Source organism: Ursus arctos, unplaced genomic scaffold, assembly GCF_023065955.2.
Source record: "Ursus arctos isolate Adak ecotype North America unplaced genomic scaffold, UrsArc2.0 scaffold_14, whole genome shotgun sequence".
NCBI classification, from domain to species: domain Eukaryota; kingdom Metazoa; phylum Chordata; class Mammalia; order Carnivora; family Ursidae; genus Ursus; species Ursus arctos.
In genome coordinates, this window is record NW_026622808.1 from 45,954,920 (window position 1) to 45,982,357 (window position 27,438).

The 27,438-nt window shown below is 38.9% G+C and overlaps 1 long non-coding RNA gene across 1 annotated transcript in view; it reads right to left on the reverse strand.

Annotated features, from left to right (window-relative positions):
- Positions 1–27,438, reverse strand: part of LOC123001176 (uncharacterized) — a 391,628-nt gene that overhangs the window by 88,043 nt on the left and 276,147 nt on the right. The window contains exon 4 of the long non-coding RNA XR_006409805.3: positions 17,642–17,760. This is a non-coding gene — a long non-coding RNA (uncharacterized LOC123001176). The remainder of the gene's footprint in view (positions 1–17,641; positions 17,761–27,438) is intronic.

Sequence of the window (27,438 nt, forward strand, 5' to 3'; positions counted from 1 at the left end):
CTGGGCAATCCTGCAGTAAACGACCTGTCAAACCTTTTAAACTTTATTTCTTTTTTTTTTTAAGATTTTATTTATTTATTTGACAGAGATAGGGACAGCCAGCGAGAGAGGGAACACAAGCAGGGGGAGTGGGAGAGGAAGAAGCAGGCTCCCCGTGGAGGAACCTGATGTGGGGCTCGATCCCAGAACACAGTGATCATGCCCTGAGCTGAAGGCAGACGCCCCCCCCCCCAAACCTTTTAACCTTTTAATCCAGTGTTTTCCAAACCTATTTGGCCGTAGAACACTGTTGAACCCCGGTTGACATCCAAAAGAAACTGTGCTCTGTGGAACACCCCTTGGGAATTGCTGACTTCCTGGAATGGCATTTGAGATCCTCTTAGCCTGACACAGCCACATAGTACTAGGTCTAGAGTTTTCTTTCCACTTTTCTTCTTTTGTCCTTTGGTTCCCTCCACCATAGACAGTCTTTTGGTTGAAACCCATCACATGCTTGAAATCCCAGATGCTCCAAGAAGCCTTACACAAATCTCCCAACCAGAGTCAACCTTTCCTTTCTCTGAGTTCTCAAAGTAACTGTGCAATACATGGCAGCCGTAGAGGCCTCAGGCTCTGGATCATGGTTTTGCAGGTTACAGGACTTTCTCATTTCAAAATGGAATAATGTGGCATTTGCCACATAGACTTATGTTGTGGGTTAAACAAGAGGATGAATGGGGTGCAATTAAATCTAAGATACTAAAGGCAAGAACAGTATAGAATTCATCTTTGTAGTTTCTGATGAATCTTGCAGTTTTGAATACAAAAGATCTTTATGTTTGCAGAATTGTTACACTCAAATGTTAATAGAGATTCTGGGTCATGTATTACCTTCACAGCCTATTGATGAGATAAATTATTTGTGCTTTTGGGGGGGAATTCTGTGTTTTATAGTATGATCATTCATCTTAGTTGTACCCTTATAAACTGGATGGGCTTTGGAAGGTCACTTATCCCCTCTGGAGCATCAGAGAGTGTCCAGATGTATACCATTTAAGGGATTGAGCGAAGTCAATAAGACTTTCAAAATTTTTTAAACATGCGGTACCTGCATGGCTTAGTAGGTTAAGTGTCCAACTCTTGGTTTTTGGCTCGGGTCATGATCTCCGTGTCATTAGATGGAGCCCCACATGGGAGTCTGATAGGGATTCTCTCTCTCTCTCTCCCTCTGCCCTTCCCCTACTCACACACACTGTCTCTCTTTTCCTAAAGTAAGTAAACAAATCTTTTAAAAAAATGTTTAAACCACCAAGAAACTTTAAAAATTAATTCTCCCATGATTCGAGATGCTTAAAAAAAAAAAAAAAGCAAACAGCACTAATTGAATTAATAATCACTGGTGTTCCTATTTTTTCTAATCGAAATGATATTTTAAAAAACCTGATGATTTAGCTTGCTTGTTCAATCTTACCACAAACAAGTAGACAGTTTTCCCCTGGGATTTCTATAATATTGAACCACAGCACTTAGAGACAGATTGTGGCCTTCATTGATATGGAAGGAACGTATGTGATGAGTAAACATCATCTAGACAGATAAGGCAACAAGAAAGTGGGGTAGGAACAGTGATTTGGGCAGAAGGAACTGGTATATAGGCCCAAACACAAAGATCAGAGGAAATGTGGTACTTTGGGGAACTCCATGTGTGTTTGTGTGTGCACACGTGGGAGTGCAAAACACACTTATACCAGGTAACAGTATAACATTTATTTCTAACTATGTGTCGGGGTCAAAAAAGTTTGCTCAACATGATTCCAGACTTCAAGAAGCTTTCTTATAAAGGCCTGCTCTGAGTCACCATAGGAACCAGGTGGTAGACATTAACAAAACAGCACAAATCCATCTCTCCCACTAAAACACGGGGTTCCAGGGAGCATGTCCTGTTGCTGTTATGTAAGACTTTACTGACACGTTCAAGTTGAAAGAAGGACTTCTCTCAGAAGACCAGAAACGGACTGCTTCAGAAAGATGTATAGGCTTAATGCATCTCCTGTTGGACAGGGGCAGTTCTGGGCTGTGTCTGTGGTGTTAGATATTTGTGGTCTCCTCGACTTCCTGTGGCTTGGTGGCTTTTTTTGCTCAGCATCGACCATGGGAGAGCCGGACCCACCATCTGTGCTGGGAACTTCAAAGATGTGTTTTGGTTTACATTCTGTTACAATGAACTCAATGCAAATTGTTTTTATGTTGTTTTTAAAATTTGTTATTTTACTTGTTTTTGGAAGTGGGAGAATAAGGGGAGTGAACTAGTACTGTGTTGGCTTGACTGGAAAAAAAAGAAGAAGAAGATCAACAGATGTTAGTTTTGATTCATTGTTTTCTTCTGTGGGAATGTAGTTTTTACTATTTTTCACATTCTATTTGGATCCAGATTTTTCTTGGTAGGGGAAAATGCTAAATTTCCATTTAGATACATGCATTTGAACAGTGGCAACTTGCCATAGACCTCTCCTTTCTTTCCTTATTTTTTTTTCTGAAATAGCACAGAAACTTCCTCGAACTTCAGGCTGAGCTGAACTTTATTGAACGGTCCTTCAAAGGTCAACTGAAAGGCACTATTTCTCACGGAGAAGAAGGCTCTCAATCAGAGTTTAGAGTGAACCAGAAGAGACCTGACCATGAATTTAATCCCATTCCGACTGATCTGGCTGGTAACGCAGTCCAGCTTAAGGGAAGTGATGTGAATTGCCCATGCTCACTGGTGACAGAGCTAGACCTAGGACCAAGCTCAGGAACACCACACAAGGCTCTTCCCACTTGGCCTCACTGCCTCTTCAAATGCTTGGGAATAGCTTCTCTAAGATGTAAGTTTCATGGAAAACACTAGCCATGCTAATCAGATAAAACTCAACATACACTGTGTTACTGGCAAGCAAATTTCAAAAGTAATTGATGTTGTAAAACTGGACGTTTTATTTATTGGTTAATTAAGTTTATTATTACAGTAGGAGTCTCCAGAGAAAATTGCTAGTTTATTAAGGATTTTTACTGTGATAGATAATAAGGTAGAAGGAAGCTCCCTAAGAATAGTCAAGGTTTCCAATACTGAATTTTTTTTCCATTGAAATTATAATTACTGGAAGTGTGTAAAGTATAATCAGAGGAATGATCCAAATCACTGGCTGGAATTTGGAACTGAGGAAGGAAAATTTCTAATAATTTAGACCACAGTTTCTTAACGTCAGCCCTATTAACAGTTTGGACCAGAGAATTCCTTGTTATGGGGGGCTAACCTATGATTGTACGATGTTTAGCAGCATTCCTGACCCCTAGATACCAGTAACACACCCCCAGTTGTCATAACCCAAATTATCTCCAGACACTGTCAAATGCCCCCTGGGGGATAAAACTACCCCCACTTGAGAATCACTAATTTAGACGAGGACGGATGTTTAAAATTAAGGACCTCGTTCTTTTCATAAAAGAGAGAGGCATAAGAGAGGTTAGGAGAGAGAGATATTATTCTTTCTTATTATAAATGTAATAAATACTTATATTTATAAAATATTGAAGCATATGTTATTTAAATAATACCAGATTACCTCAAGATCAGTCTCTGCACGTTGGTTGTCACAATCAAGAATGTCACAAGCCTGAGGGGCACCTGGGTGGCTCAGTTGGTGAAGCGTCTGGCTTCAGCTCAGGTCATGATTCCGGTGTCCTGAGATCGAGTCCCACGCCCGGCTGCTTGCTCAGCGGGGAGTCTGCTCCTCCCTCCGCCTCCACCACCCCCTGCCCCCGCTTGTGCTCTCTCACTCTTTCTCTCAGATAAATAAAATCTTAAAAACGGAATGTCACGAGCCTGACATCCCCAAATCAATGTAGCGTGTCACCAAAGTCTCCCTAAGACATGGAGGGACAGCAAATGCAGGTCCTGGCTACAGCTCCCCGAAATCCCTCTTGGAGCACATATTAGTTCCTCTCATCAGAACAAGGGCTCTTTCACAATCTCTCCTCTTCTCCCTCAAACTCAGCCTCAAACTCCAGCTCTCGCGGGCTTTCCCGTCTCCCCTCACTGCCCCTGCTTCAGGATCCCCGACTTAGTCCTTCCGCGCGCGGTTCTCTGACTTCCGGCTCTAGAGCCCCGTAATCTCTCTCCGCGTCGCTGCCTCACCCACTGCCTAGAGCCGCACCACAAAAGGCCCGGAGTCCGGGCAAACCCTGAACCTTCCTTGGAATGGTCTGAGCTCGGGGGAGGCTTTAAACCTTTATACAAGACTTTTTTTTTTTTTTTTTTTTTTTAAATCCTGGTCATACCAGAAAGAAGAAAATAAGCAGCAGCTCCACGACTCACAAACAAATCTGGTGGGTGTCTAGGCAGGTGGGATTGACACCTGCGGCTCTAAGGAAAGCATCAAGAGGAAGATATGTAGTGTGCATTCCCCAATCATGCAGGGGAAATAAAATGACTTGACCTTTCCTTCCACATCCTTTTCCCCATTGAATTATGAGGCTGACTGCAGGATGTTTCAGTCTTCTATGGGACCATCATCATCCTTGCTCCCATCCTGCTCATCGTGTATTGCGTACTTCCTACGCGCCACTGTAAACACTTGCAAGATTGTAATACTTAACTTTCATTACAACTATTAACACGGGAGCTATTAGTATTTCCAATTGACTGGAGAGGAAACTGAATCTCACGGTGGTTACGGATGCTCCCCAGGATGACATAGCTATAAACTTTTCACTTGTTTGGAAGTGCAAGACAAATTCCCATGCTTAAGAATCTCTCGTTTCATTTTGTCCTTTGCTGTGTGTGTGTCTTTGAGCCTACGCTATGGTAGGCGGCCAGGGGAAGAACAACCTGTTGCCGTTTCCACCTGTCTTCCAACCAAGGTCTGTGGATGACAGCTAAAGGAGGGCTGGTCAGGTGGGCAGTAAGAAACACTTTGCCCGGGATTTCTATTGTGAAAACATATCCAAATAGTCTTCCCCCACATGTTAGCCACGTCTGCTCTGGCTCTGTTTGGATGTGTCATGAATCTTGCTACTCAAAATAGACTCCCCAGGCCTATGGCATCAATGACACCTGGGAACTTGTAAGAAATGTATCCTCCTGGGCCACACTCGAGACCTACTGAAGTAGGTGATTTGAATATGGTGTCCTCAGGATGTTAACAGAAAGGTGGTCCCAGTACAAAATTTCCACAGTCTGGTGGTTCTCAAACTTGTGCATATATCAAGTTCACTTGGAGGACTTGAGAAAATACAAATTGCTGAGCTTCCCCTCTGCCCTAGGGTTTTGGGTTTGGTAGATATGGGGTGGGGCCCAAGAATTTGGATTTCTGGTAAGTTCCCAAGGGGGCTAGGGGACCACACTTGGTGAACCATTGTTACAGCCAGATGCTTTGAGAGGCTACTAAAAGTTAAACCAAAGTAAGCAATTAGTTTTCCAACAGGTCTCAGAGCTGTTAATGTGCTAATACTTGTTTCCCAAACTCTTGGTGGTGGGGGCGGGGGCAGGACAAAACATCATTATAGATGAGTGTTGCACAAAATGAACTTTGGAAACCACTTCTCTGCAAACAATAAAGTCTAGCAATTTTGACCAAAAAAAAGAAAAAAAAAAGCTGAATGTAGTAAAATAACCGCTTTGGTCGAGTGAAGGGTAGCCTTGGTGTTGGTAGTGTCAGCACAGCTGTTGTGTCTTCTAGCAAATGAGTAGCACATTTCTCCAAGGGATTTCGACAGATTGAAAATAAATGATAAATTATTGAGATTCACATAACACAGACCGGGAATTAAAAAGAGACAAAAAAAAAAAAAATCTTCAACGACATTTGAATTGCTGCTTCACCCCCCCATTGAAATACAAGCCAAGAATAAAACATTGATTAAATAGAGAGCATTGACATTTTACCCCTGCGGTGCTGGACACCAGCCTAGACAAAGAGCCGGGTAAACTCGAAAGACAAAGAGCCCTTTTGTGAGGCAGTAAGTTCATCTGGGAGAAATATTAAGTGAACTCTCAAAGGAGAGAGTTCTCCAACATCTTTACCTACAACACTCATTGAGAGGCAATAGGTAAAATCACATTCAAAATATATGGGGGAAGGAGGATGAAGGAATTTATTAAAGGATGGAATTGGAAGATACATAAAACACAGCTTTTGCCTTCAGGGATGGAAATTTTTATTAGAAAATGAAAACCAAAATGAACAATAAGGTATGAGCAAGAAGACACGTTCTTCTGAGCAAACAAAACATAAAATGTCAATTGTGCTATATTCTCTATGGGTAGGAAGTAGAGCAGTGGACAAAATAGACAATTTCTCTCAAAGATCATAAACTGTAATAAAGGAGTACCAGTTAAAAATAATAAACAATAAATCAAATAAGAGTCTTGTTTGAAGATAAACAAGGAGAGGAAAGAGAAAATAAGAGGGATTGCGTAGATTTGCTTTAGAAAGTGTGCTCAGGGAAAGCTTCTCTGATGATTTGTTTTGGCTAAGAAGAAAGAAAATAGAAGAAATGACCCACATAAGTGTTTGGGTAAGGAGCATTCTAGAAATCCAGAATAGGGTATGAAAAGGACAATAATCAGGAAAGAAAATGGGCATTTATGGAACTGAAAGGAGATGACTTTAAATGAACTCTTGCTTTGCAGAAGTGACTGTGCTGGGTCACCTGTGTGTGCCTGAGTATGTATCAGGTTGGAAGGGTGTGGGGAGGGGGGTGATGGTGTTCAAGATCAAGTTAGACCTTGGTCTCATGATTTCAACCATTTCATTTCTTATGATTTGTTCACTCAGCCCCCAAATGCTACCAGCTGGTTTCTGCCATGTTAACACAGAAAAAATAAAATCAGTGACTGTGTCCAGTTCTACACGGAGAGTCATGTGTAGTGTTAGTAACTGTTATTCTTGCTAAAAGATTCTTTTATATCCCTAACCTGTGGTTAAAAGTTATTCCTTAACATGAGTGCTAAGTTCAAGTTTGGGCAAAGAGCTGCAACAATTTAAAGTTGCTCCACAACTTCAAATCCTTAAGGAAGCTTACATCTCTTTCAAGTAGGGCTACCATGAGAAATGAAATATTAGGGAATATTCAGTCGATGATGGCCCAAGCTCATTCTCCCTATTACATATTATTGTAAAAGACTTTCCAATGAATAGAGGTATTGGGAAGATCTTACATATAAAGAAATGATTGGTTGCTGCATTCATAAATTACAGATAAATATTTCTTAACCCAAGACTTACAAAGATGAACATGAAAAGGATACAAATATATCTGGAAATGATTTTGTTGGAAGAACATTTTAGAAAGTGAATATGCAGAAGATTATTTTTGTGTTGTTTAATATAAAAGCGCTCAGAAAAATCCCAAAAGGTTGGAATTAATTATCAAATTGTTTTACTCAAGTATCATAGAGTATTCATTCTGGAAAAACAAAGGGGCTGGCAAGTGAATTCAACGAAAGCAACACAGCTCAGATTTGAAAAAAAAAAAAGCATTGATCTTCCCTCCTGTGATTTTCAGTACTATGAACCTGAGCATTTGCCTTGTAAATTCAGATCCCTGAAATAGAAACTCTCCCACTGTCATAGTGGAACACAGGCCATGGGATTGTTTCATGACTCAGAAGCTCAAATATTATGTTTGCTCTGTGCTTTAAAGTGGCATCAAGTTATTCGAGGCTGGCTGAAATCATTTGAGGAAGAGGCAAAAGTCTGCTTTTCCTTTCCTTTCTGTAAGATGGCAAGATTGTGTAATCATATCCCAGCTGAATCTGGCTTGTGTTGTTAGAGGAATTATCTCCTCATTAAAAACAAATCTTAATAGGCCTAATTTGAAGGCTGCTTTTGTCTGTAACTTGATCAAGAGGGTAATGACTGTGAGCCACGCTAAACAGAGGGAGAGTAAAAGAAAGTCAGAAACATTAAACAGTGCAGATTACAGTCACATTAGAGTGCTTTTGATATGCAAATGAAGCACACAGGGCAAAAAATAAAAAAACAGAAATGGGTTTGTTTCTATTTCATTTCTTGATCCTCTCCTTAAAGCACCCAGGAGAACCCAAGTCTTTAAGAAATGACTTGGTTTGAGAGACATGTAATTGTTATTTTCAGGGTCTTAGTGTCCTCAGTTGCAAAATGGGAATAGCAATGTCTATAATTATTATGACAGGGTGGTTATAAAGATTAAACAAATTAATACATGTGAAGCATTTAGAACAGTGTCTGGGCTTCTAATCCATCCAGCACATAGTTACTGATAGCCCTTACTATAACGTTTAGCTATTTTTATTGGTGCTGTTATTACTATTATTATTAGCATTTTTTCTTATTCTATATGAACTAGAAGAGCAGTCATAGATACAGAGAATTTTGGAACTGAAAAATGTTTAGGGTGTTTTTTCCAGAACTGCATTTCATGAATACCCACTGTTACCTTAAAGGTTTTCTCTGACTGGTGACTTTTGGGAAATTCTAGGTTAAATATAATCAAGACCATTGCAGTGATCTCAGTGTCCTGAGATTGAGCCCTGCGTCAGGCTCTGCGCTCCTCAGGAAATCTGCTTCTCCCTCTGCCCCTCCCCCTGCTCATGCGTATGTGCGCACTCTTTCTCTCAAATAAATAAAATCTTAAAAAAAAGAAAAAAAGAGATCAAGACCATTTCACCGCAGAGGCTTCAGATCCCTTACGACGCCGACAATGTGAATCTCAAAGAGCACGATGTTCTGGTCAGCCTTGCCAAAATGTATTTGACCTCAAACCCATTTCTCACAGAATGTCTTGTAACCCCTTGAGAAACATTAGTTCTTAAAGAAAATTATGGATGACAATTCAATGATGCCCACAGGAAAAATGACTTCTCCAAAGCCCTCAGTTAGTTAAGGGCAGAGTCTGGGCTTATGCCTGGGTCTCCTGAACTGATGCCAATTATTAGTAAAGACTAATTTAAAAGATCCCATATCAGTAAGGGAGCTCTGATGACTAGATTTCTCTTTAAGAGTTTGTCAGTGGAAGCTCATCTATGATGCCTTTCTATAAGCAATGCCAGGAAGCTCTCTACCTTTGAACCGGCCCTGAAACGAATCATCTCCCCCTTATATAAAGATGGCCAAGAGAAAGGACTGTTAACCATTACTGGCCCGGTAGGAGATTCTGGCCTAGGCTTGGGGTCTTTGGATTCTATTACAGGAATTTCTCACATAGGAAACCTCCTTAGGGCTCCCAGACCAATGCTACTCAGTCAAGCCAGAAGTGCTATAGTGGGCCACGGATCAGCTTTGTTAGGGAACTTCCTCGAACCAGTTCACAAGGAGGTAAGTATAGACATTGTGAGTCAGCATTTGGAGACTTGGATAATAATGTGCAGAGAAATTTTGTGTCTGTGCACATGTTAATCTAAGTTTTTAAAACAGGGCTTGTATTTGTATACATTTTTAGTATTTCATTTCTCTAGTAATTTATTTTTATTGCATTTTATAAGAGCATCAGTCCAGGACAGAGTAAATATTAAAAAATAAATAAATAAAGCTTGTCCTTTACCTTAGATAGTTCGAGAGACTGGTTCTCAGAAGTAACAGCCCCAGACCCGCAGTATCATCATCACTAGAGAACTTGTTAGAAATGCAATTCTTGGTTCTACTCCAGACCTACTACATTAGAAATTCTGGGGTAGGATCCAACAATCTTTATTTTAATAAGCCCTTTGGGTGATTAATATGCACACAAAATTTTAGAATACACACATATACATACATATGAGAGAGAGAGAGAGACAGAGAGACAGAGACAGAGATTTCAAACTCTGGTGTGCAAAGATAATATCACATTATTTCTCTATAATCAAATTAAATTATACTCCTAACCACCACTTATTCAGGTTGGAAGTAATTTCAATGTCAGTTAGGATTAGGTTCAGTTATGAGTAGTGGAGACCCCCCAAAACAGCGGCCACATCAATAAGTAGACTTTTGGGGAAAAAGCCAAGCAGCAAGGGTGTTTTTTAAAGGTGATTTTGTTTTCTGCTCTGTCTAAATCCTCCGGAACAAGAGGACACAGAGGCCTGCCTACCTTATTTTATTTTATTACTTTTAAAATATTTTATTTATTCATTTATTTATTCAGAGAGAGTGAACGTGAGTGGGGGAGGGGCAGAGGGGAAGGGAGAGAGAGAATCTCCAGCAGACTGCCCGATGAGCACAGAGCCTGACGCAGGGCCCAATCCCAGGACCCTGAGATCATGACCTGAGCTGAAACCAAGAGTTGGACACTTAACCCACTCAGCCACCCAGGTGCCACACCTACCTTTTTTAATAGAGCAGGAAAAAGTCAGGGAAAAACCAAAACAAGACTCCAGTATACTATTCTGCTGTATCAACAATGATATTTAGTCATTCTGTGTGATGATCTTGGAGCCAGACCAGTACCTAGAAAGTCTAGGGCCTACTCTGAATATCCTGGAGTTCTTTATGCATCAGAGAGTGTTTTCCGCTTTTAACCATTGTCTGCTGGGGTCTTTAAAACTCCGTTCATAGGTTTTAGAATCCAAATTCTTTCTTTCTTTTTGGCCTATCTAGGATTCTCTCACTTGTCATAGATTTTTATTTTCTTGTTGCATTTCTTTGTAGCTTGAACCCTCAAGCAAAAAAGGTAGGTGGAATCACATTTATCAATTCATTTCCAGGCCTCTGGTATTGAAGTCAATCTCTAATTGAAAAACTAGTCTCCAGGGGCCACTAATTAGATGTTGAAATTGATGCTTTGTGCAAAATTTAGTGTCTTTCTGGTCTGCCACATTTTTGTAGGCTCCTTTTTTCACTCTTTCTAGTTTGTAGCTAAGGGGTTCCATACTTCCATTGGTCTGGGCAGCTAGCAACAAGGTTTATATAGTAATAGTTCTGAAAATGCAGGTGAAACATTGGCAACTTTGGAATGAATTGTCATACATTTCCCAATGTCTCCTACCGTCTCTAATGAATTATTAACTTTTTTTAGTATATTAGATAATTATATATTTGTCATGCATTCATTTAGTTATAAGGTTTTCAAAAAGCTATATTCAGAAGGCCAAATTTGATTTATTCCTGTTTCTTTTCCAGTGTTACCTCTGTTCCATCATACAAATCTCTACCTTTGGTTTCAGAATAAAAAAATCCTCAGAAAATATAGGTTTCTGAATTTAGGCATACTTGAAGACGATTTTCCTTCCATCCCTGTTTACTTCTCTGACAGCTAAAAAAAAGCTAGAAAAAAAATGGGAATCTTAGCAAATTAAATATTATAAGTATTATACTACTTACACTGATCTCATAGGAATAACTCATTCAATTTGGATACCAACCTCATTCTTTATTTCCATGTACTTCCATGCTCTAATATACCTTGTCCCTCATTTTTCTTGCTCAGCTTTTAAAAAGTAGAATAAAACTACTTGCAGTTTCACTCAGAGGCATTTGCTTTTGAATATTTTGGTTCATTTCCTTCTAATCTCAAAGCTTTCATTTTAGAAACACGGCCTTTATCTTTTAACATATAAACGTATTTTCCTTATATCCGTATGAATTCTTTTTTCCCATTTATAAAAGCAATACATACTTACTGTCACAAAATCAAACCCAATAAGGGGTACAAAGTAAACTTGGGTGTGTTTTGTTGCCAAGTACTTAGATGCACTTGTCCAAAATTTCAGGCAAATTTGCGTGGCTTTAGTAATTTTTAGTTTTTTTAGTAACTAATTTTACCCTCTCCTGCCCTTGAGTTGCTAATGAATCAGGTGACATTTCCCACTGATGTCAGATAGAGGCTCAGAATCTTAAAGGCATTTAGGAGCAAGACATGAGGCTTACATTCTAAAGAAATGAAACCTTTTTATTTCCTTTTTTGGCCCTGCACATTTGCTTGGCATGCAGTAGGTGCTCAATAAATTTCTTTTGTCACATTGCATTGAACTGACTTGTGAAGAGGATCCTGGCATCAGCTGACCCAGCTGAGAAGTGGAGTGTGGCCATGGTTCTCCCTCAAATAATAAGAACATTTGTTCTGCCTCAGTTCACTTCCTGCTCAAGGTCTATTAAAAATACCTCACCGTCAGGATCGGTTCTCAACTGGATATGTTTCGAGGGGCAGGGGTAGATAGCCGAGAGACGAATCATACATGGAAACTCATCTCGTTCCTTAAATCTGACCCCTGAATGTCTTTTAGAGTTGCTGATTAGATTCTCGCTAGAGCACAATAGCAGACTCGGTCCTCAAAGGAAATAAATTAAACTGCACCACATGAGGACAAATGGTTGACATTGTGCTCTTGCTAGCATCTTGTGTGCAGCTGTGAACAGCTGTGTGAGTGCCAGTTAAGCTGTGATAGTATCACTGGGGAGACAGATAAAGGGCAATTCATTCACAAAGCACTATTGAAAGGGCCTCGCAGGTGTGTTCTAAGTACCGACTTTCTGCTATCCCCTCTCTATCTGAAATTTATCCTGAGATAAGGTGATATAATATAATACAGAATTATAGGTCTTCTCCCACCAGGAATGGTGTTTTAGGAATACATGCTGTGACATTCACAAATAAACATGAAATAGGGAAAAGCAGGCTCCACTTGACAAAGACGATTAGCTTCTGACTCCAGAGTGATTCTTGGACCATTTATTCATTCCCTAATGAATAAGCCTCAGTTTTCCCCCGTCTGGTAGAGAAGGCACAAACATGCCAAAGAAAGTGGCTCTTTTAGAGAACAGCTTCATTTTTCACCCGGATTTGCAACTTCCCTCCCCTCCGAGAAGCCATCAGCTGCTCATCCTTTGACTACAAATGGTCAGCTCCTTTGGTGAACAAGGACCGGGTCAGATGCTAACTGCCAATGAAGGGAACAAAATGAGGTGAGAAAAGAGCATTTGGTAAAGAGATTGAAATGGCATTTGGATGTTTGTTTTAAAAGATTTTAATATGCTGCTTGAAGGGAAAGTTATGTATATCAGTTGCTCTCTTGAGAAATGGAGTTAGAAGGTAAAGCAGTAAAATTAAAATTGAATAGAAATCCTAGGTCAGTGTTCCTAAATGCTGGCCCAGTACCTGGGCCACCTTCGTGGACTCAATCGCCTAGTAACCTTGCTAAAGTTGCAAGTTCCCAAAGGACTGCCTGAGTTTTTGTAACCAATTCCCCAAGATGAGTCTAGCGTACATGGCTAGATTTAGGAATTACTGGTAGATCCCAGGCTAAACAAACACCCAAACTAACAAACAAAAATAAAGCAGGTGACTGGGCGCCTGGGTGGCTCAGTTGGTTGACTATCCAATTCTTGGTTTTGGCTCAGGTCCTGATCTCAGGGTCTTGAGATCGAACTCCAAAGTTGGGCTGTGTGCTCAGTGGGGAGTCTATTTGAGATTCTGTCAATCCCTCTCCCTCTGCCCCTCCCCCTGCTCACTCGCCCTCTAGCTCTCGCTCTCAAATAAATAAATCTTAAAAATAAATAAATAGGGGCGCCTGGGTAGCACAGCGGTTGAGCATCTGCCTTCGGCTCAGGGCGTGATCCCGGCGTTGTGGGATCGAGCCCCACATCAGGCTCCTCTGCTATGAGCCTGCTTCTTCTTCTCCCACTCCCCCTGCTTGTGTTCCCTCTCTCGCTGGCTGTCTCTATCTCTGTCGAATAAATAAATAAAATCTTTAAAAATAAATAAATAAATAAATAAATAAATAAATAAATAAATAAATAAAGTAGATGAATTATTTAGGAGGGGGAAACTACGAACCAAGCCAGAATGAGATAGCAGGGCTGCCCCTCTGTATGGACCCAAACCAATAAGTAATATTTTTGTAATCAATAAATAGTAATTAACTGAAGACTGACTTTATATCCAGGACTGATCTATTTCCTTAAATCTTTTCATCTTTAAATTGTAAGGAACTTTATGAGTGAGGCAGGATCCATGAAGCACCTTGCACACATGAGACACACGCACTTTAAGGCAGTCGGGAAGATCACACAGCTGGTAGCTGGCAGAGCCCGGCTTCAGACTCAGGAAGTCTGAGTCCAGAGCCTGTGGTTAAACCTGGACCAGAAACTGTCTTTCCTGTACAAATGGCAGGCCTTGGAGAGATGAAGTTTAATAAGGCAGTGGTGTCCTTCAAGGAGCTCATGGAAATTTATAATATAATGTAGCAAGTGCAGTGTGTAACATGCAAAGAGAGACTCTGAGGCCTTTGCAGGATCACAGAAGAAGTCTGACCCAGTATCAGGGGTGGGCTCTCTGGACCTGAGCTGAAATGTTAAAGGATGAGAAAGAATGAGCCACAAGAAGACTGGACTGAGGGAAGGTGTTCTTGGAGGAGGAGACAGCATGAGCAAAGCCTCAAAGAAAAGATATAGTAGTTCCTGGCTTCTCTCAGAGGGCTATTACCAGAAGACGGGTGAATGTATACAAGATGGCAAGAATGACAACTATCTGCTCGATTATGGAAAATAATTATTAATGATTATTATTGAATTGGGATTAATGTTAATAATTATCACAATCCTTTTTAGTAACTGACATGAATACTAATTGTGGTGTTTCATAACCTGTTGCTATGTTATTCCAAAATTACCCTAAAACTTAGTTGTTTGAAACAACCTCCCTTGTACTGTGCTCTTAGAAATCTATGAATCAAGAATTTTGGGAGGGCATAAGTGGGATGGCTTAGGTCTGCTTTCTCATGTCTGGGCCTCCCCTGGAGGTGACTAGAACACATGGGGCAATGAACCCCTGAGGCTGGAAGGTCTTCTTCCAAGAAGGATGGCCACCACCATTGGGGGTGACTGGTAGGCCATAATTAAATGGGGCTGTTGGCCAAAGCACTTCCATGTGCCCTTCTCAGCCTGGTGACTTCAGAAAAGTGGGACTTCTAAGGTGGGTCAGTGGCCCAGTGAATGAGGTGGAGGCTGATATCTTTTTGACCTAGCTTCGGAAGACACAAGTGTTACCTACTGTACTCTATGGATTAAAGCAGCCATGAGCACATCCAGATTGAAGAGAAACCATAACCTGAGGAGTGTCAAGGAATCTGGAGCCAAATTTTTAAAATCACCACATGTGGTTAACATTTATTGGGTACTTTCTAAGTGCCAGGCACTCTGCTAAATGCTTTAGCAAGGGTATCTCCTCTAAAGTTCATCACAATGGTATAAGATATGCGCTATGATTATCCCAGTTATAGATGAGGGATCACAGGCTCAGGGAAGATGTTTAACTTGCACGAGGTCACCAATAAGTGGCTACACTTATGAACTCATATTTGTAGGATTTAAAAGTGTAAGCCTAAGCTACATCACCTTGGTATTCTTCTTTCTGTGTAAATCAGCCCTGACTCGTGGCCCAGAGTGCAGAGTAAGCTCATTGTTAGTGTTTGTGGGAAGGAAGAAAGTCTCAGCAACTCTACATTTAAGGGGACTCAAATAGGGACATTTGGGGGCAACATCATGGCTGGCAACTACTACACTCTCTTTTGTCCTTGTCGGAAGTGGAATCCTGAGGAAGCAATGCTATGTGGACCTTGGGCCTGGCCTTTACATTTCTCATGTAAATGCTCACATAATTCTCTCCCTGGAAGCCTCATCCCTGAAGGCCTTGTGCCTGAATCCTGAAATCAAAGAAATGGGACAAATACTCTTTGGAAAAGCCTTCTGAATCAAAGTTCTCTCAGATCCAGGAAAAGTATCACAAATTAGGAGTATTCATTCCCAGGAATATGAAAAAAATAACTTTTGCCTGCTTTTTACATCTTATACCCACCAGAAGAGTAATCCATGGTATTTAAACTCAATTTTGTTTCATGTACCCACTCACCCAACAATATATATTGAACACCTATTATGTGTTAGCCATGACGCTGGATTATGAAGATACTATGGGTAAGAAAGACAGAGATGATCTCTCCTCTCCTAGAGCTCATAGTCTAATGAGAAAGATAGAGAAACTAAGTAGGTAATTATTCAATATATAATTGCTAATTCCCAAAAGTGCTTTGAGAAAAATTAATGTGATAAGATAAAAAGACAAGAGTAAGGTGAGAAATCTGTATGTATGCTGGTTGGATTAGGCCTCTCTAGGGATGTGATATTTAACCAGAAACCCAAAGTAAGAGAGGAAAGGAAAGGCTGTGATCCTGTTTATTTTTATTCTGTTCTTTGGTCCCAACCTCCTTTCCTTTGAGTTCAGACCCTGTTCCAAACAGAATTAAGCTGCAAGTCAGAATGTTGATGGAAGAAGAATCTAACTAGTCCTCAGTCCAGTATCAAGTTCATGCACACAGACACTTTACAAGCAAGTGCAAAACCTGACATTTAAGGGCTGACCTTATTTCCCAGCTGCATAGAAATCTGAGACCAGCCCTAGCTAACAGCCTCAAAGTGTAGGTCATTTGTGCACCCACCAAGCCCCTTGAGTCTTCATCCAAACAGAGTCTTGGTGGACCATTCTGCCTGTCTTCCAGAGGCGCCTTCAAACAGCAAGAGTGGACTAGGTCTTCAGGCTAAAAGACATGCTTCCAAAAAACTTCATGAATTTTACTTTCTAAGATCAAACCCTATTATCAACACTGGGGTACTGATATTTAAGGAAACCTGTCCTTGGGGGTGGTGGTATGGTGGGGAATCCTATTAATAATTATACCTTAATTTAGTTATTAAAATTTAGGGATTCATTGATCTGGTAAAAGGAGTCTCTAATATTTGAGCTCCCAGCATCCATGGCAGCTACCAGAAGTGACACAGGGATTCAGCAGAAATGAAGCCTTCATGTAGGTGCACTTTAGAAGTGTATGGACTATCTCAACATGTAGTTACATTTGAGGCCATTCTTTGGAAATTGTTTCATTCGTTTGTGTGTGTATACATATGTAAAAATGTCATATATATGCAAATCTTAACAGTGTAATTACCGTGTATATGTGGGTTTATTAATTCCTAAACCACCAGCTAGTATCCTATTACACACTTACTTATCTCACTTAATTCTCATAACCACCCTAAAAAAATTATGATATGACATTCTACAGGTGAAGAAGCAGTAGTACAGGAAGCAAGAACCTATGTGGTCCAATAGAAGAACCACTAGATATGTGTGGCTATTTAAATTTAAATTATTTAAACTTAAATGAACACTAGTCCCTCAGTCCCACTAATCACATTTCATGTACTTAGTAGAACATTTCCACCATTGTAGAAAATTCTGTTGGGATAGCTCTGGAGACTGCAGGCCAGGGTTTCTCAACTTTGGCAATCTTGACATTTTGGTCCAGGTAATTGCTTAGGGGGCCTCTCTTGTACATTAGAGGATGTTTCGCAACTGCTACCCACTAGTCAGCAGTAGCCCCCCTCCCCTAGTTGTGGAATCAAAATTGTCTCCAGAGAGTGTCCCCCTGGAAGGGGGAATAAAGTCATCCCTGGTCAAGAACCAAGGCCCTAGACTCAGCCTAGGGTTGATAGGCTATGTGGGAACTTGAGTGAGTTGCTTCTTTGAGCTTAATCTCCCTCATTGGTAAAATATTTTAAAAATAGAACACATTTTCATGAAGTTTTGTGAGTGTTCAAGGTTAAGCATTCAGTAGCTAATAAGAGCAGAAAAAAGTGGTCTTTAGGACAGTAATACTCTAACTCCCCCTTACCTGAGGCGATGTCCAGATTAGCTGCTGTGGCGTCTGGAATCCTGAAAACCAAAATTTCTGCTTGCTGTTCCAATGCTCTATCCATATACGCGGGCTTCTACGTTTAGGGACCTGCAGGGCTGGAGACAAAGACAGATTCGATTGATTTGTTTAGACAACAAAGTCTGAGGACTTGAAACTTAAAAACCAAACAAAGAAAGCTTCAACCAAACACAGAAAACCATCTTTCAGCCTCACTGGCCTGAATTTTGTCATGATGGCCTTGAGAATGAGTGGAACAATGAGGCGATCAATTAATGAGGAAGGTTTTTAAATGTCTCTATAAAAATGGAATCAAACATTTAGATCAATTATAGTGAAAATGATTAAAACATATCCATGGACAGCTGTCAGGATATTAACTGAAGTTTCAACCTCAAATGTCTAAATAGGCACATTAGACAATGGGCCCTATCCCTGTATCAGGTTCAGGCTACCACGTTATTAGGATGGAAAGATAATTAAATGAATATTTGAAGTTTGTGCTTATTCTTGCCCTGAAAAAAACACATACAAGTGTGTTAATAGGCTTGCAGAGGGGACCATCATCAACTTATTTTGTCCTTGAGATTTTCCACAGTTTGTAGGATTAAGCTGAGTATAACCTTCTAAATATAAAGTTATCCTTAGATTGGACAATATGAACCAATATTTGACCATTTTTGACCCATAAGAAGGGAAATTCTGTAAGATGTAAAACTAATGCATTGAGGAGAGCAGCAAAAATAGAATAGTTCATTTCTCTAATTTATGTTTCCATCATTGAATTCTTCAACTTATGTTTCAGTAATTGATACCTGAAAGGTCACCTCTCTATTAGAAACAGAGATCAAATTCACCATTCACATAATAACCTGGCCATTCGTCACACATTTACAATGTATCAGGCCCCAGGCTAAGAAACAAGCATTACCTCATTAACCTCATTTAAACTTAACAACAGTATGAAGAGGGTATTATTTCTTTCCATTTCGAAGATGAGAAAACACATTGAGAGGGTTTAGATAACTTGTAGCTAAGAGGTATAGCCAGATTTTAGTCTCAAGAGGACAGAATTTCAAAGCTTTGGTCACCTGCCGTACTGTAGCTGCAGGTGAATGGCGAAGAAGATACTCGTTCTCCACGTTATAAATCACCTCCATAATTAGTACTCCTCCACAACATTCACCCACTCACTGCATCTGGATGACGTGGGATGTAGTTTGTACCTTCTTTTATGGTCTGACTACTTTTGCCGCATTAGTTCATTAAATTAGATTATGAATGAGACTTCTTTCACACTTCTGCTACATGAAATATTTTCTTCTTAAAATGAGCCAATCTACCAAAATCTCCATATTTTTTTTCTGTTTTCTTATTCATCAGAGAAAAACTCTGGTCGAAAGAAAGAAAGAAAGAAAGAAAGAAAGAAAGAAAGAAAGAAAGAAAGAAAAGAAGGAAAGAAAAAGAAAGACATTCTAAACAAATCAATCAAACCGGAATATCCCCAGGTCCAAGACAAGAAAGATAAAAATGTCTCAAAGAAAGAACTCACTAATTGAAGAGTAACTGAAAAGAGAGACAATCCTGAATTAATAAAATGTCTTAATTACAGTATGAGTTAGAAGAAAGAAAGTCTTATTATCTTTTCAAATCTGATGGATGAATGAATCAATCAAGCTGGAGTGTGAAAAATATGAAATGATATGAACTGGGCAAAAATAGAACCCTGTGGAAGTCTAACTGAGCCTATGTTGAACAAATGCGGCCTAAGTAAATGGAATATAGTTTTTTACTTACTTATAGGTCAAGGTGCTACTATAGTTTTAGGAAACAAAAAAGTTCTTGTATGCTGATAAACATTCTCCTTGCAATCTTTTTATACTGTAGCTCATATAAATTATATAATCTGTACTATATATATATATATACATATATAAAATCTATATTATATATACAATCTATATAATCTTTACTGTGTACTAATATATACTAATGTGAATACTAATACCAACCTATACTATATACTGTGTACTATAAACCTATCTATCTATATATAAACTCACAAAGATAATGAACTGTCCAAATTCTATCCAAATAATTAAATTTTGAATTATTGGGTGTAGAATTCATGAAGTCTTTTTATAGAGTGAAATTTAAAGAAAAAAACAACTAAAAAAGGAAAACCAAGTATGGTTTCTTTTCTCTATTTGAACCAGTCACATTTTGTTCCATCAAATTTATCACTCTTCTCATACCAATAACACATGAAACCTAATTCTGATTTGATGTGTTGATATTCATTTCGGGTTTGGTAAAGCACTTAGTCCTACCTCCAATATCTGTCTAGAAGAAAGAGCCCTTTTACTGATATCCCACACTCAAGGAGAAGGGATTGAACAAGGGTATGGATACCAAGAGGGCCAGCTTAGAGGCTACCCAACACCATGGGTTTCTTTTGTGCCGATACCTACATTCTTTGCAATATTTAGAGATTGTCATCTCTGAAAAGCATGTCCTGGGCATACTCAAAGGGGAAATAAAACAAGGTGTAAAAGAAAAAAAATTCTGTTCTCAGATAATGTAACTCTTCACTCGGAGTTGACAGCCCAGACATACACACATATTGGTTGTTTCCACTGTGTGACTTGAGAGGAGTCAGAGAGCACCCCTCATAGCATCTTAAAAGAAGCTGTATGATCTCAGGGATGTAAAACACATTCTCGAGGGGGCAGTATCACCCCCAAGGGGCCAACAATTGGTTCTCGGGGGCAGAAAGTTGTTATTCTTTTTATGTAGGAAGCACGGATGTACATACAGTACATACACAGACACATGGTATGTCTATGGCATTAACATTTTATGGAGGGAGTGATAAGAGGAAAAAATGCCTTCAAAAGTTACTTCAGGAGAATGATAATGAGAAAAAGGCTGAGAACAACTTGACGTAGGACAAGCCAGTAAAGAATATTCTGAGATAAAGACGGCTTCGGGGAAGGAGGGGCTGGGCTGCAGATTCAGCAGGGGGTGGACAGGAGGAGATAGTATTGGAAACGCGACAGAGTGTAAGTGGACTTTCCCAGGCACATACTAGGCTTTGGTTTTCCTCCTCAATCTAATTTTACCTAATTTCTTTCTTTCAGGGATTCCTCACAGCATATGACCCACTGAGAATTGTTTTCTGGCTTTGGAGCACAACTATGTACAGATTCATTTTAAGCATGTTTTCTAATGTTTCTGAGAGATTTGGGGTTGGTGGGGAAGGTCGTAGCAAATGTTTGGTCCACCATCCAGAAATGGAAAGTATTTATTACAAAGTAAGAAGAGATAGGCTCCGTTTTCCCTCTCCTTCTTCCTCCTATTCCCTCTGTTGGGTAGAGGCAAAGTGTCCGTTGAAGGAGAAAAGAGTAAAGGTCTAGAAAATCAGCAGAACACTGTGGTAGGAAACCTTGCACTGTCAGCTGCCATGTCGGCGTCTGGTCCTGAGGCTTCTGGTGTGTCTAGGTTTCATATTTCTTGTGTTTTAAGTGAAAGGTTTGTATAAAATAATACTTCAGGTTGACTCCAGCATCAATAATACATTATCCCATAAAATGCCATCTGCATTTTCACAAAAATATCTTAAAGTACAGCTGTTAGTTGTAGAGTTATATATCTTTGGGTGAAGGTTTTGCTTCTCCTGTCGCAATCCCAATGCTCAGTAGACCCATAAAAGTTGAGCTGTTAATCTAGGATTGTGACCTTTGTGTGAACTACACAATCACCTCGATATAAGGGAGAAAGACTTCACCTCTGAGTCAGTACAGATTCAATATTCAAGTCCTCTAGACTTGGAAGCCTCTGAAGACATATTTATCTGAAATCACAATCTTGCCTGTTACATGGAACTGCAAGAAATTCCCCTTTTTGTAGTTAAAAAATAATTGAATATTGGCAAATGTAGGTAGAGTCCAGCCTAGAGTTTAACCAGATCAGTCTCCTTTAATGAGAAGCAATCATTAATTTATTAAATAAAATTTTAATCTATGTCATGAGACAAAAAAGTCATCACTGATTTATTTTTATTTTATTTTTATTTAAGTTTTTATTTTCATCACCCAGTGCTCATCATGACAAGTATATTCCTTAATCCAGATCCCCAATTTCACCCATTCCTCCACCCCTCTTCCCTCTCTGGTAACTGTCAGTTTGTTCTCTATAGTTAAGAGCCTGTTTCTTGGTTTGTCTCTCTTTTTCCCCTTTGCTCATTTGTTTTATTTCTTAAATTTCACATATGAGTGAATCATATAGTATTTGACTCTCTCTAAATGACTTAATTCACTTAGCATAATACTCTCTAGATCCATCCATGTTGTTGCAAATGGCAAGATTTCATTCTTTTGGGGGATGAATAATATTCCATTGTATATATACCACATCTTATTTATCCATTTATCGATTGATTGACATTTAGGCTGCTTCCATAGTTTGGCTATTGTAAATAATGATACAATGAACATAGGGCTGCATCTATCCCTTTGAATTCGTGTTTTTGTATTTAGGGGTAAATGCTCAATAGTGCAATTGCTGGATCATGAGGTAGTTCTTTTTTTGACTTTCTGAGGAATCTCCATACTGTTTTCCACAGAGTCTATACCAGTTTGCAGCCTACCAACAGTGCACGAGGGTTCTTTTTTCTCCACATCCTCACCAACACTTATTATTTCTTATGTTTTTGGTTTTAGCCATTCTGACAGGTGTAAGGTGATCTCTCATTGTAGTTTTGACTTGCATCTCCCTGATGTAGAGTGACGTTGACCATCTTTTCATGTATCTTTTGGCCACCCGGATGTCTTCTCTGGAGAAATGTCTGTTCATGTCTTCTGCCCATTTTTAAATTAGATTATTTGTTTTTTGGATATTGGGTTTTATAAGTTCTTTATATGTTTTGGATACTAACCCTTTATTGGATATGTTATTCACAAATATCTTCTCCCATTCCATAAGTTGCCTTTTAGTTTTGTTGATTGTTTCCTTCATTGTGCAGAAGCTTTTTATTTTGATACAGTCCCAAAGTTTATCTTTGCTTTTGTTTCCCTTGCCACCGGGGACCTATCTAGAAAAAAAGTTGCTATGACTGATGTTAGAAAAATTATTGCCTGTGCTCTCTTCCAGGATTTTTATGGTTTCAGGTCTCACATTCAGGTCTTTAATCCATTTTGAATTTGTATTTATGCATGGTATAAGAGAATGGTCCAGTTTATTCCTTTGCATATAGCTGTCCAGTTTTCCCAACACCATTTGTTGAATAAACAGTCTTTTTTCCATTGGATAATCTTTCCTGCTTTGTTAAAGATTAATTGACCATATAACTGTGGGTTTATTTCTGGATTTTCTATCCTATTCCATTGATTTATGTGTCTGTTTTTATGACAGTACTATACCATTTTTATTACTACAGCTTTGCAATATAACTTGAAGTCAGGAACTGTAATGCCTCCAGCTTTGCTTTTCTTTTTCAAGACTGCATTGGCTCTTCTTGGTCTTTTGTGGTTCCTTACAAATTTTAGGATGGTTTGTTCCAGTTCTGTGAAAAGTGCTGTTGGTATTTTGATAGGGATTGCATTAAATGTGTAGATTGCTTTGAATAGTGTGACATTTTAACAATATTTGCTCTTACAATCCATGAGCACAGCATGTCCCCATTTCTTTGTGTCATCATCAATTTCTTTCATCAGTTTTTTTTTTTTTAATAGTTTTCAGAGTAGTTTTTTCACATCTCTGGTTAGGTTTCCTACTATTTTGGGTACAATCATAAACGGGATTGTTTTCTTTATTTCCCTTTCTGCTCCTTCATTATCGGCATATAGAAATGCAAGAGATTTCTGTAGATTGATTTATATCCATGACTTTAATGAATTAATTTATCAGTTCTAGCAGTTTTTTGGTGGAGTCTTGCAGGTTTTCTATACGTGGCGTCATGTCATCTGTAATAGTGAAAGTTGTACTTCTTCCTTACCGATCTGGATGCCTTTTATTTCTTCTTGCTGTCTGATTGCTGTGGCTAGGACTTCTAGTACTATGTTGAATACAAGTGGTGAGAGTGGACATCTTTGTCTTGTTCTTGACCTTAGGAGAAAAGCTCTCAGTTTTTCTTCATTAAGGACAATGTTAGCTGTGAGATTTTCATATGTGGCCTTTATTATGTGGGGTGTGTACCCTCTAAACCACTTTGTTGAGGGTTTTTATTACGAAGTGATGTGCTTCATCAAATGCTTTTTCTGCATCTATGGAAATGATATGATTCTTAACTCTTCTCTTATTGATGTGATGTATCACATTGATTGACTTACAAAAATGGAACCACACCTGCAACCCAGGAATAAATCCCACTTGATTGTGGTGAATGATTTTTTAATGTACTGTTGGATTCAGTTTATTAGTATTATGTTGAGGATTTTTGCATCTATGTTCATCAGACATATTGGCCTGTAGTTCTCTTTTTTTGTGTGTGATGTCTTTATCTGGTTTGGTATCAGGGTAATTCTGGCCTCATAAATGAATTTGGAAGTTCTCCTTCCTTTTTTATTTTTTGGAATAGTTTGAAAAGAATAGGTACTAAGTCTTCCTTAAATGTTTAGTAGAATTTGCCTATGAAACCATCTGGTCCTGGACTTTTGTTTGCTGGGAGTTTTTTTTATTACTGATTCAATTTCTTTGCTGGTGATTGGTTTGTTCAAATTTTCTATTTCTTTCTGTCTCAATTTCGGTAGGCTACATATTTCTAGGAATGTATCCACTTCTTCTAGGTTGTCCAATTTGTTGGCATATAGTGTATCATAATATTCTGTTAACAATTGTTTTATTTCAGTGGAGTTTATTGTTATTTCTCCTTTATCATTTGTGATTTTATTTATTTGGATCCTTTCTTTTTTTTTCTTTTTTTAAAGAGTTTATTTATTTGAGAGAGTGAGAGAGAGAGAGAGCATGGGAGGGGGGAGGGCCAGAGGGAGAAGCAGACCCCTTGCTGAGCAGGAAGCCTGGGACTCCAGAATCATGACCTAAGCCAAAGACAGTCGGTTAAGCCAACCAGGCACACTTTTCTCTTTTTTTTCTTGATAAAGCCTGGTAGAGGCTTATCAATTTTATTGATTTTTTTCATAGAACCAGCTCCCGGTTTCATTGATCTGCTCTGTTTCTCTAGTTTTTGGGGTTTTTTTTTTAATTTCTATATATTTATTTCTGCTCTAATCTTTATTATTTTCTTCCTTCTGGTTCTAGGTTTTGTTTGATGCTCTTTTAGGTGAAAGGTTAGGCTATTTGACATTTTTCTTGCTTTTTGAGGTAGGCCTATATTGCTATAAATGTTCCTCTTAGGACTGCTTTTGCTGCATCTCAAAGGTTTCGAACTGTTTTGGTTTCATTTTCATTTGTTTCCATGTACTTTTTAATTTCTTCTTTTATTTACTGGTTGACCCATTCAAGTTTAGTGGCACATTCACCTCCATGTATTTGTGGTCTTTCCAGATTTTTTTCTTGTGGTTGACTTCAAGTTTCATAATGTTGTGGTCAAAAAAGATGCATGGTATTATGACTTTGATCTTTTTGAATTTGTTGAGGTTTGTTTTGTGGCCTAATATGTGATCTATTTTGGAGAATGTTCCATGTACACTTGCAAATAATGTGTATTCTGCTGTTTTAGGATGGAATGTCCTGAATATCAATGTGTTAAATCCATCTGGTCCAGTGTATCATTCAAAGCCATTGTCTCCTTACTGATTTTCTGTTTAGATGATCTGTCCATTGATGTAAGTGGGGTGTTAAAATCCCCTACTATTATTGTATATTATTGATTAGTTCCTTTATGCTTGTTATTAACTGTTTTATGTATTTGGGGGCTCCCAAGTTGGATGCATAAGCATTGACAATTATTATATCCTCTTGCTGGATTGTCCCCTTTATTATTCTATAGTGTCCTTGTCTCTTGTTACAGTCTTTGTTTTAAAGTCTCTTTTGTCTGATTTAAGTGTTGCTAATCTGGTTTTCTTTTGACATCCTTTTGCATGTAGATGTTTCTTCATCCCCCTTCAATATGCAGGTGTCTTTAGGTCTAATATGAGTCTCTTGTAGGCAACAGATAGATGGGTCTTGTATTTATCCATTCTGTCACCCTGTGTCTTTTGATTGGAGCATTTAGTCTATTTACATTCAAAGTAATTATTGATAGATATGTATTTATTGCCATTTTATTATTAGTTTTGTGGCTGTTTCTGAAGATTTTTCTCTGATCTTGCTTTCTTTCATGGTTTGCTGGTTTTCTTTAGTGTTATATTTGGATTCTTTCCTCTTTATTCTTTGCATATCTATTAGTGGTTTTTGATTTGTGATTACCATTGGGTTTCTATATAATATCTTCTGCATATAGCAAAATACAGTCCATATTAAATTGATTGTTGTTTCAGTTTGAGCCCATTCTTTTCTCCTCTCCTCCCCACATTTAGGTATATGATGTCATATTTTATATCATTTTATTTTGTGAATTCCTTTACTGATTTTCTACAGAAATATTCATTTTTACTGCTTTTGTGTTTCCCACCTTTATACTGTCACTTCTGGTCTTTCCTTTCCACTCGAAGACCCCCTTTAATACTTCTTTCAGGGCTGGTTTAGTGGTCATGAACTCTTTTAGTTTTTGTTTGTTTAGGAAACTCTTTATCTTTCCTTCTATTCTAAATGATATCCTTGCTGGATAAAGAATTCTTGGCTGCACATTTTTTCCTTTCAGCACTTTGAATGTATCATACCACTCCCTTCTAGCTTAGAAAGATTTTGCTTAAAAATATCCTGCTAGCCTTATGGGTTTTCCCTTGTAAATTACTGTCTACTTTTGTCTTGATGCTTTTAATATTTTTCTTTTATCACTACATTTTTCCATTTTAATTGCAACATGTCTTGGTGTGGATCTGCTTTTGTTGATTTAACAAAAAAAGATTTTATTTATTTATTTGAGAGACAGCAAAAGCCAGAATGATCACAGAGGGAGAGGGAGAAGCAGACTCGCCACTGAGTGGAGAGCCCGACACAGGGCTCATTCCTAGGATCCTGAGATCATGACCTGAGCTGAAGGTAGACATTCAACCAACTGAGCCACACAGGCGCCCCTCCTTTTGTTGGTTTTGTTGGGGGTTCTCTGTGCCTCCTGGATCTGGATATCTGTTTCCTTCCCCAGATTAGGAAAGTTTTCAGCTCTTATTTCTTCAAATAAATTCTCTGCCCCCTTTCTCTCTTCTCTTCTTCAGGGACTCCTAAAATCTGAATGTTATTAAGTTTGATGGTGTCACTGAGTTCCCTAAATCTATTCTTGTTTTTCATAGTTCTTCTTTCTCTGTTTTATTCGGTTTGACTACTTTCCATTATTCTATCTTCTAGGTCATTAATTCATTCCTCTGTTTCTTCTGCTGTTCATTTCATCAAGTATGTTTCTCCTTTCACTTACTGAGCCCTTTATCTCTATGTTTGTTATTCCTTACCTCTGTGTTAATGGTTGCAGTGATGTTCTCCACTCTTTTATCAAGTCCAGTGAATACCTTTTTGATCATTGCTTTAAATTCTCCATCAGGCAGGTCACCTGGGTGGCTCAGTGGGTTAACCCTCAGACTGCTGGTTTTGGCTCAGGTCATGATCTCAGGGACATAAGATCAAGCCCCACGTCAGGCTCCATGCTCCACTGGGAGTCTGCTTCTCTCCCTCTCCCTCTTCCTCTGTCCCTTCCCCCATTCATGTGCATGTGTGTGCACTCT